Source organism: Arachis stenosperma, chromosome 2 (assembly GCF_014773155.1).
Source record: "Arachis stenosperma cultivar V10309 chromosome 2, arast.V10309.gnm1.PFL2, whole genome shotgun sequence".
Lineage (NCBI taxonomy): Eukaryota > Viridiplantae > Streptophyta > Magnoliopsida > Fabales > Fabaceae > Arachis > Arachis stenosperma.
The window spans coordinates 64876774-64896795 of record NC_080378.1 but is presented as its reverse complement, the minus strand read 5'-3'; the positions used below and the strand labels follow the sequence as shown (position 1 = coordinate 64896795).

Here is a 20022-nt window from a genome sequence, read left to right as displayed (position 1 = left end):
CTTCACTTTGGGGCATTTTGTCCCCTATATTGCTTTTCTTTTTCTTTCTTTTTCTATATACATTTTCTTTTCTTTTCTTTTTTCTTTTTTTTTTCTTTTTAACTTTTATTTCTTTTTTTTTTTCAAACTATATACAAGAACATCAATGCATAAGGTCTATACATTTAATCAATACATGAGCATGTACCCAATTCCCCAATATAAAAATACAAAACACAAACACCCTTTTATCCCAACCAATGTCCCAAAGTCTTCCCACTCTTGGATGACACTCACACTCACTAGCCTAAGCCAATCAAAGATCCAAATAAAGGACATTCATTGTTTTCCGCTTTAAGGCTTGTAATGTGCTAAAATAAGAATAAGTGGGTTAAGCGTGGGCTCAAGGTTGGCTAACAAAGGAAGATAAAAGGTAAGGCCATTTGGGTAAGTGAGCTAATGAAATGATGGCCTCAATCATATAAATGCATGAATACAAGGAATAATGGGACATATAGATTCAAACAAATCAAAGATTACAATCATAGAAAGAGAACAATTACACACAAGAAGGAAAATAAGTGGTTATAAGATGTAACCACATCATTAGGCTTAAATCTCACTTGCTTGTGTTCTTAGCTCAAAAACCATGTTCCAAAATACATTCTTTCAAGCAACTTCAACAAAGTATATTTTTTCAAATTGGTAGGGTGCCCTAAAACGGTTTCTTGGAAAAGAAATCATCACCCTAACCAAGTAGTCCTAACAAAAAAAAAGAAGTGGTAAAAATATGTACAAATTCTAACTAACATGCAACCTATCATGCAATGCAATAACTAATCTAACAAAGAAAACTAAGAATTGGTGTTGAAAAGGAAATTGTTACCCATGGAGATCGGTCGAATGACCTCCCCACACTTGAAGATTGCACCGTCCTCGGTGCATGCAAAGAAAAGCAAGGTGGACGGGTTGCTACAATTGATGAGCTCCTGCAAAAGGTTGTGCGGATGACTTGTTTGTTGCCCCCTTTGAAAGCTTTTCCTTTCTCCCTCCTTGGTGGCCAACCTAAAAGGATAGAAAAGAAAAGGAATATTAAGCCTATGACAAAGATATCAAAGCAAATAGAACATAGGCGGGGGTTAATGCCAAGTAAGAGTATGGTTCTCTACTACATGGTAGCTACAACATGTGAGTAAGAAAACAATATAAGCAAAGGGCATATCAACTAATACTTGATGCAAGATTAAAGTCAAAGCATGAAAAGCATGTTGAGCATCAAGATCAAACAAGAATAGACACAAACAAGATTTGTGGTAGCATGAGAGCATTTGGTCCCATCCTAACTCAATGATGAAGAAGTACAAAAACAAAGGATAATGAATTAGGAAGGACTAAAGCACTAACCTTGTGTATTGACAAATATTACAATTAATGTAACACAAGTCATGAAGCACCAAAACAAATGCAAGAAATTCTCAACAATTGAGTGAGAGAATTCAACACCATTATTAAAATGAGAAATTTAGAAAATAAAATGAGAACAAATTATAGAAACAAAATTAAAATGCAAAGAATAAAAGTATGCAAATGTAATAGTCAAAAGAAAATGGAAGAAAAAAAATTTTTTTTTATATATTTTTAATTTTTTTTAGTATTTTATTTATTTATTTATTTATTTTATTATTAAAAAAAAATTTTCTTTTTTTTTATATTAAAAGAGAAAAGAAAAAAAATCTTTCAAGAGAGGAAGAAGAAAAAAAATGAGAAAGAAAGAAGAAGAGAAGAGGAAAGAAGGAGAAAGGAGGAAGGGGAAAAGCAGGGAGGAAATCCGCGCGCGCGCGCACAGCGCGCTTACACGTGGATGAGGTTGGGACAATCCGCTCGCGCGCGCACAGCGCGCTCACGCGTGGATGCAGCAGGGACGATCCGCGCGCGCGCGCACAGCGCGCTTACGCGTGGATGAGCTTGTGCTCCCAGCACAATGCTGGCACAACGCGCGCACAACTCTCTGGTTTTTGTACCAGAAGTTGCAGAAGTGCAATGTGCGCGCGCGCGCACAGCATGCTAGCACGCCGATGGCCTTTTTTTTTTTTTTGCCCAAAAAGCAGAAAAAATGCCCAAGAGCTCCCTATAATGTCCAAAACTCTTCTTTATTCAATCAAATATCAAACAATTCACAAAAATGCAATTTGAATTTAGAATTTATTCATCTACTACTAATGAATACATCATACTAACAACCAATCTTTACTAACAAATCAATATGAAATGAAAATCTACCTACAATGGCAACTCAAATCACTTATTAAACAAAACTAAAAGAGGATGGAAAGAGTTTACCATGGTGGGGTGTCTCCCACCTAGCACTTTTAGTTTAAGTCCTTAAGTTGGACATTTGAGGAGCTTATTGTCATGGTGGCTTATGTTTGTACTCATCCTTGAATCTCTAAGGATCTTTGCTTCTCAATTGGTTGACAGAATTTCCAACCATCTTCACCAAACTTGGACAAAGTTCTACCCAAGATATGAGCTCCCAAAATTAGTCTTCATGTTGTGATCCGGGATCCCATATCTTATTTTCACACCCATCTTCTAGTTGATCATCATGATTCAACTTGGGTGGTAGGCATATAGAATTCTCCTTTATGCACCAAATTCTCCTTCTAGACCCATACAATTTAGCATTCCTCCAACCATAGTATTTATGCCTTGAGGGTTTAACCTTAATGAGCCTAACATTCTCTTTCCAACCATTACACCACTCCCTCTTACTCTTAACTCCACAAAGAGCTCTAAGTTGACCATCATTTTCAATCAACCCATATTCAAGTGAGAAAGTGAAGCTTAGGGATAGAGATTTTACCCACTTGAATGTTATGTTAGGTGATGGTGGCTGGGGCCTCCCCACACTTAGCCATTGCGATGTCTACGCTCTTGTGCTCTTCCCTTGTAACTTCCACCTCTTGACAACTTATATCAACCTCAACCTCTTCCTCTTGGTAGCTTCCTTCCAATTTAATATTTTCTTCGTGGCTTACCAAGGGTATGGGAGGTGAGGTATCTTCTTCCTTACCCTCTATGTCAAGCTCAATGAGAGAGGATTCAATTGTGGATAGGAACTCATCAATAATTGAATCCATCTCTTCATCAACCTCTTCAAAGTCTTCAACCATGATGTGCTTTGGAGGTTGCGCACCCTCCTCAACATCAATGTCAAGCTTCTTGGAAGAGTTTTCCATGATGCTACATTCCCATGGACTCTCAACGTCTCCTAAATCTTCGACCACTTCTTCCTTTTCTTCAATAACCATAGGCTCCTCCAATTGCTCTAATACAAAATAGCCTCCCTCATTTTCCACCGGGTTTTCCAATCTCTCCTTCATGCTATGATTTTCAATGGATTCTTCACATGTGGCCACGGAAGCACCTTGAGTGTTCAAAAATTTGTAGGCTAAGGTAGACATTACCTTGGTCAAGTTAGTCACAAACTCTAGGGTGTTCCTTTGCATATCCGCTTGTCCTTGAAGTAGCAATGTGAGAGAGTCATCTATTGGGGCTTGGGGTGGATAAGAGGGTTCATTATTTTGGAGAGAGGGTTTATAGTAGAAAGGTGGTTCTTCTTGGTAAGGGTATGGAGATGGTGTGCATTGAGGTGGTTCTTGAGAGTAATTATGTTGGAATGGTGGTGGTTCCATGTATGGTTCATATGGCTCATAAGGTGGTGGGTATGGTGGATAAGGATTGGGGTCATATGGAGGGTTTTGGTGATATGGGGCTTGTGAGCAAGGTGGTTCAAAATCATGTTGAGTGGGTAGTTCATAGGCATGTGGTAGTGGTTGTTGACAATCACAATAAGGGTTACCACATCCATTAGATTGATATGCATTAGGATAAGAGTTATACCCATAAGGAGTTGGAGGTTGTTGCCAAGAAGGTTGATCAATCCCTTGAGGCTCTTCCCATCTTTGGTTGTGCCCAAATCCTTGATGCATATTACCATTGTAGTTCCCATTTCTTACAACATAATTTGAGCCAAATTCATAGCCAAAGTGAGGATGAGAATTCATAATAGCAAAGAAAACAAAAATTAACAAAGATAAGCAACGAAGTCCTAAACCTAATCAAAAACTAACAAACAAGCAAAAGACAAACATATTCACAATATTCACATATGTACAATAACCAATAACATAACACCATTGCAAATCCCCGGCAACGGCGCCATTTTGACGATTGGATTTTTGACGGTTTAGAATTTTTCAAATGAAATCTTGTCGAAGTATAGTCTCTAAACCAACAATAATCCTCTCATACAAAAATTTGTTTGTCACAAGTACAAACCCCTAAAATCTATAAACCGAAGTATTTAAACCTCGGGTCGTTCTCCCTAGGATTTACAATAAAGTGTCTTGTTATTGGTTGTGAGTTATTTTGGGGTTTTAGATGAGAAACATGAATAGTAAATGGTAAGGAAACTTTATTAACAAAATGGTCTTGGCAAGATTTGGTTGTCAAGGGTCTTCATCATTATCACTAGCCACAAGTATGGTAGTTGCAAGGATTAATCCCACTTAGTCATCCTTAAATCAATTAACAAAGGAAAGTCAAGTGAGTTATATCAATCCTAGTCCATAAGTCCTAGCTTTCCACTAATTCAATTAATGAAGGCTAGAGTTAATGGCTATCAACTAGCAATCAATTAGACACTAGTGACTCAAGAAATCCTAAGTTACTTTCTCAAGCCAAGAACATAAAATCCTACTCTAACATCCTCTCAAGCATTTCATCAAACACTTGGAGGGTAATGAAAGAAAGCATTTTTATTTGTAAGAATAAAAGGAATCAACAACCAACAATTACAAAGAGTTAACAAAACAACAATCAACAACATCACAATCACATGAATTATCTCAAATTGCATTATTAGAAGAAAACAAAAGAACAAGAATATCTCAATTACAAAACCTAGAAACAAAATAAGAGAAATTACAACAAGAGGATAGGGATAGAAAGAAGAACCAAAGTGTAGCAATCACCACTTGAAGGTGGAAGTAGAAGGAGACTTGAATTAAACCTAGAACTATGAGATCCTAATCTAACCCTAATTCCTAATCCTAGAGAGAAGTGAGAGCTTCTCTCTCTAAAACTAACTCTAACTCCTAAAAACTAAGCTAATGATCAAAAGTATCTAAAGTATCTAAAGTATATTGATTCCCCTTCAATACTTGACTTAAATAGCATCAGAAATGAGTTGGATTGGGCCCACAAGGCTTCTAAAACTGATGGGGACGATTTCATTAAAGTGGGCCACGGACAGAATCGGCGTGCGCGCAAAGTGCGCGTTCGCGCCCCTGAACGCGAAGCAACATATGGCAAAATTTATATCATTTCGATGCCCCGGATGTTAGCTTTCCAACCCAACTGGAACCGCATCATTTGGACCTCTGTAGCTCATGTTATTGTCATTTAAGTGCAAAGAGGTCGACTTGACAGCTTTCCGGTTCTTTCATTTCTTCATGAGTTCTCCAACTTTACATGCTTTTTCTTCATTCCTTTAATCCAATCTTTGCCTCCTAAATCTGAAATCACTTAACAAACATATCAAGGCATCTAATGGAATCAAGGTAAATTACATTTATCTATTTTAAGACCTAAAAAGCATGTTTTCACTCTTAAGCACAATTAAAGGAGAATATACAAAACCATGCTATTTCATTGAATAAATGTGGGTAAAAGGTGATAAAATCCCCTAAATTCAATACAAGATAAACCATCAAATTGGGGTTTGTCAAGTACATGGAAGAAAAGCTCATGGAACCACCAATTCAAAAAGCTCTGGATGAATACGAAACTCCAAACATCACACAGCAACCATGTCTTGACATCCAAGAAGTGAAGGCAACTAACAAGAGCACCAATCATGTCCCTGGTCCAGCAAGCAAGGTCAATCAAGCCATGTGTAAAAGGAAGCTTGCTGAGAAGAGGCCAAGACAAGGGACACTAGCTGAATCGTCTCCCCCTTTGAGGTCATTCCTCTTAACAAACTGGAAGAAGAGGAAGAAAGTGAAGAATATGTAAACAGTAGGTAACATTCCTTCTCCTTGCCTTGTTTAAATTTCAATAAATTGGCATATGATCACATTCTAAGTTTGGTGTTGCCGTGCAACAAATTGTTTTCAATTCCTTTGGATGATTGCATCAATTCTACATGAAAGTGTCACACTAAGATTCTAAGTTTGGTGTGCCACTTATTTTTCTATGTAACTCATCCAGCAACATCACTTGTCTGCATAATCATATTGCCTTTGCATTGTTATTTTTCTTTTGTTTTGACATTTCTTTTGCATTCTCTTTGTTTTAGTCACCTTTTTTATTTTTTTGTTTTCTTTTATTAATTGTTTTTGTTAATACATCACCAAGAGATCCTTATTCATGACAAATCTTGACTTGGTGATTGTATTCAACAAATAACAGTTTCTTTTGTTTAGTTTTAGTTCAAATAAATTGACATATGGTTGCATTCTAAGTTTGGTGTTGCTATGCAACACAATTTGCTTCAAATCTTTACTGGATACTTGCATTGATTCCAAGTGAAAGCGTCACACTAAGTTTGGTGTGCCACTTATCTTTTATGCAATGTATTGTGCTCACCTTCTTAAGTTTGCAATCACAATGTCTCTGTCTCTTGTGCCTTGATTATTATCTTTAATTTTGCTTGCTTAAAACACATGTGCTACTAACATTTCATTGTGTAAGACATTCATGATCCATCTTAACCCCATAGCCATTGTTCTAATTGTTGCTTGAGGATAAGCAAGCATTCTGAGTTGGTATGGGAAGGAGAAGAATGGGAGGAAAATGACAACAATAGAGAAGAAGAATTGCAAGGTTGTAAAGTTCCTTTTCCTCTCATTTATTTCCATCACTTTAAATTGCATGATTGTCTTTATATTTTCTGTATACATGTGTGGTATGACTAAGCATAGCTTGAATTTGATTTCAAATATGTTGTTGTGACATTATGACTACCAACTTGAGTATTGTGAATTCAAAAGCAAAAAAGCATCATGATCATAAACAAACAAGGAATTAAAGAAGAATTTAGCATGTGCATACAAGTATTGGAAAGCTAGTATGATTGATTGTTGCTCAATTGCATTGGATTTTATTTAATTGAAGTTTTTCATTTAGTACATTTTGTGAAATCTTTTGAAATCATGAAAACCTTGAAGAAGCAAATACAATTAAAGCAAGAAAAGAAAAAGGGAAAGAATGAGAAAGCTGAAGGCTCTGAGTACCAATGGCAATTTATTTGCTAAGTGCTTGTGGTGTTTATGTATCAAGCCAAATGCTTGAAAACAAAACACTTAGAAGTCAAGGCTAGGCTCAAGTGCAAAAGCACTCCCTCAAAGCTCAAGGCTCTGAGCATCAATGATTAGAGAGTCAAGAAAAGAAAAGAAAAATGAGCTTAATGAAGTCCTCTAATTAAATGCTTGTGGTGCTTATGTATCAAGTGGTAATACTTGAAAACAAAGCATTTAGAAGTCGTAGCTTTGTTATTAACTCATGGGGCAAAGCACCCAAAAGGAGAAGCTAAAAAAAAATAAAATCAAAAGCTTGTTTCAAGGAAGAATTATAAGAAAAAGATTTCATAAATTGAGCTAGATAGAAGCATCAATCATTTACATCTCTTTTGTAATTGTAGCATGCATAGAAAACTAGCTTACCATGAACATTGAGTTGCTATTCTTCTTACCTTGGATTGTCAATTTCTATTGCATGATTCTTTTCTTGCTTGGGGACAAGCAAGGTTTAAGTTTGGTGTTGTGATGACAAGTAATCATATACCTATTTTTCTATGCTTTTTCATACAAGAAATTGATAAATTATGCTTAAATATTGAATGCTTTTATACTTAATTGGTATATTTCCTTGATCTTTTAATTTTATAAATCTTGTAGGAAATAAGAAGAAAAAGAAGCAAAAAAGCACAAAAAAGGAGAAAAAAAGAGCTTTGGGACACACTTTGAAGTTGGAGCACACTTTGGAGCCTTAGGCCACGCTTTTAAAAGCATGGCCCATGACCAAATCAAAGGAGAATAGGCAATCAGCACACACTACCCTACTCTTGCCAAGGGCAGGGCAGAATCGTGATGCAAAGTGAGGTTGGAAGCAAGAATTTTCGCTAAGGTAAAATCTGGGCGCTCACAGCATGACCATGCCTCCTTCTAAGGGCTATAACTTGAGCTACAGACGTCCAATTGATTTGCTTCCAGTTGCGTTGGAAAGCTGACATTTAGAGCTTTCCAACGATATATAGCAATTCATATTTGGCATAAAATTGAGGCAGGAACGAAAGGCATCTTTAAGGGCCAAAAATAAGAGAAAATAAACCAAAGTGCTTCCACCAAGGCTCGAAGCTGGAGCCTCACCCCAAAACAAAGTAGCGCTCAATTTTCTGCCCTGCCCTCTTGGAGGGCAGGGCAATGTCGTGCTCTTCATGGAAAATCAAAGAAAAAAATTGCTCCTCAAGTGCTTTCACCAAGGTTCGAACACAAGACCTTCAAGGAAGTAAAGGCTTAGGCTTGGCGCACACAAGCGCATCATGGCACGGTCAAGGAACGTGGTGCGCGCACAAGACACACCAAGGCAACATTGCCCTGCCCTCCACAAGGGCAGGGCAGCATCCTCACACACCAAGCTCGCACGCAATGAGCCGCACGCACAATTTCCCTGCTCTGCCCTCCATAAGGGCAGGGCAGCCTCCTGGGAGCATCATGGGCCAAATTCAACCAAAATCTCATTTAAATTCAATTCCTCTCCAAATTGAATCAAGGCCATGCAAACCCATTTCTCCTCAAATCCAAAGCAAGCTAAGCCCACATCATCACTCAAAGGCACAAGAACAAACTAGAATTAGGATTTTCATTTGTTTTTCATTTCAATTTCATTTTATTTTGTAAAGCCTATATAAGGCATCATTTCCATCTTTGTAGAGGGGAGCTCCATTAGAAAAAGGCTAGCTCTACTAGGGAGCATTAGGATTTGAGATCTCTCTCTTAGTTTTCCTTCCTGTTCTAAATCTTGGATTGAGATTGGAGAAATTCTGTTTCAATTTCTATCTGAGATCTCTCTGTTTTTATTTTGCTGCATAATTCAAGTAATTGTGATTTGAATCAAGGCTCTCTTTGCTGCTTCCATTTTTCTTTCTTCTTCAATCTATTTGCTGTTGGATCAAGGAAGGGAGTGAGATCTAGACTTGTTTTCTAGTCTATTTGATTCCTTGAGATCTTCAATTTTATTTTGCAATTGAGTTGAGTTCTTGGCTGCTCTTCTGTTTTTACTGTTCCATTGGCTTTCAATTTACTTTCAAGCAATTTAATTCTTCTGCACTTGTTCTTTATTTTACATTTCTGTTCATGATCCCAAATTACTTTCCTGCAAGTTAATCTCCCTGTAATTATTCTACGCTTTGCTTTACTGCTCTCTTTAATTTCCAGCACCCAACCCCCTTTACTTTTCATGCAATTTACATTTCTTGAAATTTAAGTTTTAGTTATTTTTTTTTCTTGTTCTTTAAGTTACTTGCAATTTTACTTTCTGCACTTTAATTTTCCTTGCTATTTACTTTCTGTTGGCTACACTTCATCCAAATTCACTTCAATGTTAGCTTGACTAAACTAATCACCCACTAAAATTGCTTGATCCATCAATCCCTGTGGGATCGACCTCACTCTAAGTGAGTTATTACTACTTGATGCGACCCGGTATACTTGCCGGTTGGATTTGTGTGTTGGAAATTCGTTTTTCCACAAAAACACCATCAGTAGCTTTGAGTTGAATCCTCAGCTCATTATCATGGTGCAGCAAAGCTGTCAGTATTCCGGTCTTCCACACGAAGAACCTACAGAGTTTCTGGTACAATTTTTGCAAATTGCTGACACAGTACATGATAAGGAAGTAGATCAGGATGTCTACAGATTATTACTATTTCCATTTGCTGTAAAAGATCAAGCTAAGAGGTGGTTAAATAACCAGCCTAAGAACAGCATAAAAACATGGAAATAGTTGTCAGAAAAATTCCTGAATCACTATTTTCCTCCAAAACGGATGACACAGCTAAGGCTGAGCATCCAAGGCTTCAAACAAGGAGATAATGAATCCCTTTATGATGCCTGGGAGAGATACAGAGAGATGTTGAGAAAATGCCCCTCTGAAATGTTTTCAGAGTGGGTGCAATTAGACATCTTCTACTATGGGCTTACAGAAAGAGCTCAGATTTCTCTAGACCACTCAGCTGGTGGATCTATACATATGAGAAAAACAATTGAAGAAGCTCAAGAGCTTATTGATACAGTTGCCAGAAATCAGCATATGTACCTAAACAGTGAATCCTCCATGAAAGAAGAAGCTAAAACAGTAACTGCTGAACTCAATCCGGTAGATCAAGCTAATGAATTCAATCAGCAACTAGACTTTCTAACTCAGTAGCTAGCCGAATTCAAGGAAATACTCCAGGAAACAAGAATGGCTAACAGGAATATGGAGGTACAGTTAAAGCAAACAGAAAAGCAACTATCAAAATAAATAACAAAAGAATGCCAAGCAGTTCAATTAAGAAGTGGGAAAACATTAAATACCTCACTTCAAAGCAGCAGGAAGCCAAGAAATGAACAAATGGCTACGCAAAATCCCTCTGAGGACAATCAGAGCCCAGAGAGGAATAATGCTGGCGCTGAACGCCCAGCCCATGCTCATTCCTGGCGTTCAACGCCAGAAACAAGCATGAATCCGGCGTTGAACGCCCAAGGGGAGCATAGTTCTGGCGTTCAGACGCCAGTAACAAATAAGGAGGTGGCGTCTAACGCCACTCCAGCTTCCACCCCTGGCATTCAAATGCCAGTGGGGGATCAGTCACATACAAGTGCTGATAACAACCCTTCTAAAAAGGCTTCCCAACCCACTTCTGTAGGTAATAAACCTGCAGCAACTAAGGTTGAGGAATATAAAGCCAAAATGCCTTATCCTCAAAAACTCCGCCAAGTGGAACAGGATAAGCAATTTGCCCGCTTTGCAGACTATCTCAGGACTCTTGAAATAAAGATTCCGTTTGCAGAAGCACTTGAGCAAATACCTTCTTATGCTAAATTAGACCAAGGAATTGGCTATTGATCAAGATCTGAGAGATTGAGTCACCAAGGGATTGGGGCTCAATCAATCATGATTTCCAAGAGGTCAATGAGTTGTATGATTGAAGAGGATATGAGCTGGAATTAATCCAAAGAGACAATATCTCCTGATCTCAATGAATTCTCCCATTCTTATCTCTCCCATTCTTTTATAGCTTTACTTACATTCTGCAAAATCCCATTCCCCTTTACATTCTTGTTATTTCCATTTCTGCATTTTATTGCTTTCTTTTATTTCTTTTTCCATTTATGTTTCTGCTATTTATAATTCTGCACACATAACTTATTCTGTTGAGCTTGACTAATTCACCAATTGATTAAAATTTCTCAAAGCTACCAATCTCTATGGATACGATCCCACTCCACTGTGGGTTAATACTTAATGATAATTTTGGTGAGCTTGCCAAGAGCGGATTCATCAATATTATTGGGAAAGTTAGTGAATTCTGCCCATCAATTAGCCACACCAACAACACCCCGCAGTAGCAATACCATCAATCAGTTTGCAGTGGCAGTAGCAGTGACTCAGCCTTAATACATTAATATCTTAAAATTCTCAACAACTGTAAAACTAAGTAGTAATAATGAGGGTTTTGGAATGGGGACATCTTACAAAAATTAAAAAGAATAGGGGAATGGAGCGGCAGCAGCTTTGTTGGTGACTTTCGACGATCAGAGCAGCAACGAGGAGCTTGGCAACAGTGACTGGCCCGAGTAGCAATGTGGCAGTTTGTCAGCGACGGAGCTTCCAGCGACAGGTCCCTCAGCGAAGGCTCCTCTCCTTCATCAGACTGCCGATGGTGATGCATGGTGGTGGTGGCATTGACAGCGAATGTAGTTCGGCGATGGAAGTATGAACGGCAGCACATGCAATAACAAACGGCGGCGATTCCTCTCGCTGGGTCAATGGCATGCGTCCTCTGCTCCTTTCTCCTATGTCAGTGATGGCGGCACAACTTCTTTTGGCAGTGGCAGTTCCCTCGCGAGTTTCTTCTCTCCTCTCGCAGACCCTCTATCTCTTCCCTTTGTGCTGACAATGACAGCTCAGTAGTGGCTGAACGGGACGGATGCAGTCTGGGCGGTGGTACCGTGGCGCAGGACGCGACTCCTTCCTCTTCTCTTCTCCCTCACTTCCTCTGCACTCCCTCTCTTTTCTCCCTCCTCAATTCTATTTCCCCTTCCTTTTTCTCTCTTAATCTATCTTTGAAGATGTGTGTGTTCTTGTTTATTTGTTTTGTGTGTGGTGGAAAATGAGTAATGTGGAGTAGTGAGAAAAAGGGTGAGCATGGCTCACTGAGGATCAAACGGGTGTGGAGGTGGGTTATGTGTGTGTGAGTAGGGTAGAAGGGGTTAGGGTTAGTGAAATTAGGGTTTGGAATTGGAAATTTAGGATTAGGGTAGATGGTGCGCGAAATTGTGAACAATACTTTTCACAACTCTCATAATCCCTGGTCATGAACTCAAAAAAACTTGGTGGTTCAATTCCATGGCATTACACAACTTCGCACAACTAACCAGCAAGTGCACTGGGTCGTCCAAGTAATACCTTACGTGAGTAAGGGTCGATCCCATGGAGATTGTTAGCATTGAAGCAAGCTATGGTCATCTTGTAAATCTTAGTCAGGCAGACTCAAATGTATATGATGATGAACGAAAATAATATAAAGATAAGGATAGTGATACTTATGTATATCATTGGTGTAAGAGCTTCAGACAAGTGTATGAAGATGCCTTCCCTTCCGTCTCTCTGCTTTCCTACTGCCTTCATCCAATCCTTCTTACTCCTTTCCATGGCAAGCTCGTGTAGGGTCTCACTGTTGTCAGCAGCTACCTCCCATCCGCGCAGTGAAAGCTAATGCACGCACTCTGTCACAGTGCTGCCAATCACCGGTTTGGTTCCCTCCCCTACCGGAATAGAATAACTCTTTTGCGTCTGTCACTAACGCCCAGTAGGTTACAGGTTTGAAGCACGTCACAGTCATTCAGTCATTGAATCCTACTCAGAATACCACAGACAAGGTTAGACCTTCCGGATTCTCTTGAATGCCGCCATCAGTTCTTGCCTATACCACGAAGACTCTGATCTCACGGAATGGCTGGCTCGTTTGTCAGGCGAGCACTCGGTTGTCAGGCGATCAACCATGCATCGTGCAATCAGGAATCCAAGAGATATTCACCAAGCCTCATATGCTTGTAGAACAAGAATGGTTGTCAGTCACCTTGTTCATGGGTGAGAATGGTGATGGGCGTCAATCATCACCTTCATCATGTTGAAGAACAAGTGATATCTTGGTAAAAGAACAAGCGGAATTGAATGGAAGAACAATAGTAATTGCATTAATACTCGAGGTACAGCAGAGCTCCACACCTTAATCTATGGTGTGTAGAAACTCCACCGTTGAAAATACATAAGAACAAGGTCTAGGCATGGCCGAATGGCCAGCCTCCCAAAGAGGGTTCAATCATAAAAACATGATCAAAAAGCTCTCCTTTATACAATAGTAAAAGGTCCTACTTATAGAAAACTAGTACATAGATGAGTAAATGACATAAAAATCCACTTCCGGGCCCACTTGGTGTGTGCTTGGGCTGAGCAATGAAGAAATTTCGTGTAGAGACTCTCCTTGGAGTTAAACGCCAGCTTTAGTGCCAGTTTGGGCGTTTAACTCCCAATTAGGTGCCAGTTCCGGCGTTTAACGCTGGAATTTCTTGAGGTTACTTTGAACGCCGGTTTGGGCCATCAAATCTTGGGCAAAGTATGGACTATTATATATTGCTGGAAAGCCCAGAATGTCTACTTTCCAACGCCGTTGAGAGCGCGCCAATTGGGCTTCTGTAGCTCCAGAAAATCCACTTCGAGTGCAGGGAGGTCAGAATCCAACAGCATCTGCAGTCCTTTTGAGTCTCTGGATCAGATTTTTGCTCAGGTCCCTCAATTTCAGCCAGAAAATACCTGAAATCACAGAAAAACACACAAACTCATAGTAAAGTCCAGAAAAGTGAATTTTAATTAAAAACTAATAAAAATATACTAAAAACTAACTAAATCATAACAAAAACATACTAAAAACAATGCCAAAAAGTATACAAATTATCCGCTCATCACAACACCAAACTTAAATTGTTGCTTGTCCTCAAGCAACTGAAAATCAAATAAGATAAAAAGAAGAGAATATGCAATGAATTCCAAAAACATCTGTGAAGATCAGTATTAATCAGATGAGCGGGGCTTTTAACTTTTTGCCTCCGAACAGTTTTGGCATCTCACTCTACCCTTTGAAATCCAGAATGGTTGGCTTCTTTTAGGAACTTAGAATCCAGATAGTGTTAATGATTCTCTTAGTAAAGTATGATGATTCTTGAACATAGCTATTTATTGAGTCTTGGCTGTGGCCCAAAGCACTCTGTCTTCCAGTATTACCACCGGATACATACATGCCACAGACACATAATTGGGTGAACCTTTTCAGATTGTGACTCAGCTTTGCTAAAGTCCCCAATTAGAGGTGTCCAGGGTTCTTAAGCACACTCTTATTGCCTTGGATCACAACTCTTATTCCTTTCTCTTCTTTTTCTCTTTTTTTTTCGGTTTTTTTTTTTTTTGAAATGCTTTTTCTTGCTTCAAGAATCATTTTATTGATTTTTCAGATCCTCAGTAACATGTCTCCTTTTTCATCATTCTTTCAAGAGCCAACATTCATGAACCACAAATTCAAAAGACATATGCACTGTTTAAGCATACATTCAGAGAACAAAAAATATTGCCACCACATCAAAATAATTAAACTATTATAAAATTCAAAATTCATGCAATTCTTTCTTTTATCAATTAGGCACGTTTTTATTGAAGAAAGGTGATGGATTCATAGGACATTCATAACTTTAAGGCATAGACACTAAGACACTGATGATCACAAGACACAAACATGGATAAACATAAGCATAAAATTCGAAAAACAGAAGAACAAATAACAAGGAAATCAAAGAACGGGTCCACCTCAGTGATGGCGGCTCTTTCTTGCTCTTGAAGATCCTATGGAGTGCTTGAGCTCCTCAATGTCTCTTCCTTGCCTTTGTTGCTCCTCCCTCATGATTCTTTGATCTTCTCTAATTTCATGAAGGATGATGGAGTGTTCTTGATGCTCCACCCTCAGTTGTCCCATGTTGGAACTTAGTTCTCCTAGGGAGGTGTTTAGTTGCTCCCAATAGTTTTGTGGAGGAAAATTCATCCCTTGAGGAATCTCAGGGATCTCATGATGAGTGAGATCTCTTGTGTACTCCATCCTTTTCTTGGTGATGGGCTTGTCCTCATCAATGGGAATGTCTCCCTCTATGTCAACTCCAACTGAATAACAGAGGTGACAAATAAGATGAGGAAAGGCTAACCTTGCCAAGGTGGAGGTCTTGTCCGCCACCTTATAGAGTTCTTGGGCTATAACCTCATGAACCTCTATTTCTTCTCCAATCATGATACTATGGATCATGATGGCCCGGTCTATGGTAACTTCGGACCGGTTGCTAGTGGGGATGATTGAGCGTTGTATGAACTCTAACCATCCTCTAGCCACGGGCTTGAGGTCATGCCTTCTCAATTGGACCGGCTTTCCTCTTGAATCTTGCTTCCATTGTGCGCCCTCTTCACATATGACTGTGAGGACTTGGTCCAACCTTTGATCAAAGTTGACCCTTCTAGTGTAAGGATGCTCATCTCCTTGCATCATAGGCAAGTTGAACGCCACCCTCACACTCTCCGGACTAAAATCCAAGTATTTCCCCCGAACCATAGTGAGATAGTTCTTTGGATTCGAGTTCACACTTTGGTCATGGTTCTTTGTGATCCATGCATTGGCATAGAACTCTTGAACCATCAAGATTCCGACTTGTTGAATGGGGTTGGTAAGAACTTCCCAACCTCTTCTTCGGATCTCATGGCGGATCTCCGGATATTCACCCTTTTTGAGTGAAAAGGGGACCTCGGAGATCACCTTCTTCAAGGCCACAACTTCATAGAAGTGGTCTTGATGCACCCTTGAGAGGAATCTATCCATCTCCCATGACTCGGAGGTGGAAGCTTTTGCCTTCCCTTTCCTCTTTTTAGAGGTTTCTCCGGCCTTGGATGCCATAAATGGTTATGGAAAAATAAAAAGCAACGCTTTTACCACACCAAACTTAAAATGTTTGCTCGTCCTCGAGCAAAAGAAGAAAGAGAGTAGAAGAAGAAGAAATGAGGAAGAGGGAGATGGTGGTGTATTCGGCCAAGAAGGGGGAAGAAAGGGTGTTTAGGTTGTGTGAAAATGAAGAGTTGAAGAAGGGTATTTATAGGAGAGAGGGGGGTAAAGGTTCGGCCATTATGGGTGGGTTTGGGAGGGAAAGTGGTTTGAATTTGAAAGGTGAGGTTGGTGGGGTTTTATGAAGGATGGATGTGAGTGGTGAAGAGAAAGATGGGATTTGATAGGTGAGGGGTTTTTGGGGAAGAGGTGTTGAGGTGATTGGTGAATGGGGTAAGAAGAGAGAGAGTGATGGTAGGGTCCTGTGGGGTCCACAGATCCTGTAGTGTCAAGGAAAAGTCATCCCTGCACCAAATGTTGCTCAAAATCTCGTTTTGAGCCATTTCTGGCGTTAAACGCCGGGCTGGTGCCCATTCCTGGCGTTTAACGCCAGGTTCTTGCCCTTTACTGGCGTTTAACGCCAGTCTGGTGCCCCTTTCTGGCGTTAAACGCCCAGAATGGTGCCAGACTGGGCGTTAAACGCCCAACAGCTAGCATTACTGGCGTTTGAACGCCAGTTTCTTCTCCTCCAGGGTGTGCTGTTTTTCTTCCTGTTTTTCATTCTGTTTTTGCTTTTTTCATTGTTTTTGTGACTTCTTATGATCATCAACCTACAAAAAAGATAAAATAACAAAAGAAAATAATTAATTATAAAACATTGGGTTGCCTCCCAACAAGCGCTTCTTTAATGTCATTAGCTTGACAGAGGACTCTCATGGAGCCTCAGAAATGCTCAGAGCCGTGTTGGAACCTCCCAACACCAAACTTAGAGTTTGAATGTGGGGGTTCAACACCAAACTTAGAGTTTGGTTGTGGCCTCCCAACACCAAACTTAGAGTTTGACTGTGGGGGCTCTGCTTGGCTCTGTTTTGAGAGAAGCTCTTCATGCTTCCTCTCCATGATGATAGAGGGATGTCCTTGGGCCTTAAACACCAAGGATTCTTCATTCACTTGAATGATCAACTCTCCTCTATCAACATCAATCACAGCCTTTGCTGTGGCTAGGAAGGGTCTGCCAAGGATGATGGATTCATCCATGCACTTCCCAGTCTCTAGGACTATGAAGTCAGTAGGGATGTAATGGTTTTCAATCTTCACCAAAACATTCTCTACAAGTCCATGAGCTTGTTTTCTTGAGTTGTCTGCCATCTCTAATGAGATTCTTGCAGCTTGCACCTCTAAGATCCCTAATTTCTCCATTACAGAGAGGGGCATGAGGTTCACACTTGACCCTAAGTCACACAAGGCCTTCTTGAAGGTCATGGTGCCTATGGTACAAGGTATAGAAAACTTCCCAGGATCCTGCCTCTTTTGAGGCAGTTTCTGCTTAGACAAGTCATCCAGTTCTTTGGTGAGCAAGGGAGGTTCATCCTCCCAAGTCTCATTTCCAAATAACTTGTCATTTAGTTTCATGATTGCTCCAAGGTATTTAGCAACTTGCTCTTCAGTAACATACTCATCCTCTTCAGAGGAAGAATACTCATCAGAGCTCATGAATGGCAGAAGTAAGTCCAATGGAATCTCTATGGTCTCATTTTGAGCCTCAGATTCCCAAGGTTCCTCATTGAGGAACTCAGAGGAGAGTGGTGCACGCCCACTGGGGTCTTTCTCAGTGGCGTCTTCTTCCTCTCTTTCCTCTCCATATTCGGCCATGTTGATGGCCTTGCACTCTCCTTTTGGATTTTCTTCTGTATTACTTGGGAGAGTACTAGGAGGGAGTTCAGTAACCTTCTTGCTCAGCTGACCCACTTGTCCTTCCAAATTTCTGATGGAGGACCTTGTTTCATTCATGAAACTTTGAGTGGTCTTTATTAGATCAGAGACCATTGTTGCTAAGTCAGAAGTATTCTGCTTAGAACTCTCTGTCTGTTGCTGAGAAGATGATGGAAAAGGCTTGCCATTGCTAAACCTGTTTCTTCCACCATTATTGTTATTGAAACCTTGTTGAGGTCTCTCTTGATTCTTCCATGAGAGATTTGGGTGATTTCTCCATGAAGAATTGTAGGTATTTCCATAGGGTTCTCCTAGGTAATTCACCTCTTCCATGGAAGGGTTCTCAGGATCATAAGCTTCTTCCTCAGATGAAGCATCCTTAGTACTGTTTGGTGCATTTTGCATTCCAGACAGACTTTGAGAAATCAAATTGACTTGTTGAGTCAATATCTTATTCTGAGCCAATATGGCATTCAGAGTGTCAATCTCAAGAACTCCTTTATTCTGACTAGTCCCATTGTTCACAGGATTCCTTTCAGAAGTGTACATGAATTGGTTATTTGCAACCATTTCAATCAATTCTTGAGCTTCTGCAGGCGTCTTCTTCAGATGAAGAGATCCTCAAGCAGAGCTATCCAAGGACATCTTAGATAGTTCAGAGAGACCATCATAGAAAATACCTATGATGCTCCATTCAGAAAGCATGTCTGAAGGACATCTTCTGATTAATTGTTTGTATCTTTCCCAAGCTTCATAGAGGGATTCTCCATCCTTCTGTCTGAAGGTTTGGACTTCCACTCTAAGCTTACTCCATCTTTATGGTGGAAAGAACTTTGCCAAGAAGGCATTGACTAGCTTTTCCCAAGAGTCCAGGCTTTCTTTAGGTTGAGAATCCAACCATATTCTAGCTCTGTCTCTTACAGCAAAAGGGAATAGCATCAGTCTATAGACCTCAGGGTTAACCCCATTAGTCTTGACTGTGTCACAGATTTGCAAGAATTCAGCTAAGAACTGATGAGGATCTTCCATTGGAAGTCCATGGAACTTGCAATTCTGTTGCATTAGAGAAACTAATTGAGGCTTAAGCTCAAAGTTGTTTGCTCCAATGGCAGGGATAGAGATGCTTCTCCCATAAAAATCAGGAGTAGGTGCAGTGAAGTCACCCAGCACCTTCCTTGCATTGTTGGCATTGTTGTTGTTTTCGGCTGCCATGTGTTCTTCTTCCTTGAAGAATTCGGTCAGGTCCTCTAAAGAGAGTTGTGCTTTAGCTTCTCTTAGCTTTCTCTTCAAGGTCCTTTCAGGTTCAGGGTCAGCTTCAACAAGAATGCCTTTATCTCTGCTCCTGCTCATAAGAAAGAGGAGAGAAAAAGAAAATGTGGAATCCTCTATGTCACAGTATAGAGATTCCTTGAAGTGTCAGAGGAAAAGAGAAATAGAAAGAAGAAGGAGAAGAAGAATTCGAACTTTAATTGGATAAGGTTCGAATTGTGCATTTAGAAGGAGTGGTACTCCATAAATAGAAGGATGTGGGAAGGAGGGAAGAGAATTTTCGAAAATTCAATTAAAAGATTTTGAAAACATTTTGAAAATTTGATTGATAATTTTCGAAAATTAAAAGTGAAAAAGAAATCAAGTGATTTTTGAAAAAGATTTTGAAATTAGAAATTAAAAAGATTTGATTGAAAACTATTTTGAAAAAAAAAATGTGATTAAAAAGATTTGATTGAAAAGTTATGGTTTTAAAAAGATATAATTGAGAAGATATGATTTGAAAAACATTTTAAAAAGATTTGTTTTGAAAACAATTTGAAAAGAAATTGATGACTTGCCTAACAAGAAAAGATATGATTCAAACATAAAACCTTCCTCAACAG

General features: G+C 39.5%; 1 protein-coding gene and 1 non-coding gene across 2 annotated transcripts in view; one reads left to right on the top strand and one right to left on the bottom strand.

The window, feature by feature from the left end:
- Positions 1 to 20022, bottom strand: part of LOC130962947 (probable transcription factor At1g61730) — a 97654-nt gene that overhangs the window by 73208 nt on the left and 4424 nt on the right. The gene's annotated exons all lie outside the window — the stretch shown is intronic.
- On the top strand, positions 18848 to 18955 carry LOC130964287 (small nucleolar RNA R71). Its single transcript, XR_009080388.1, has one exon. It is a non-coding gene; the product is annotated as a small nucleolar RNA R71 (small nucleolar RNA).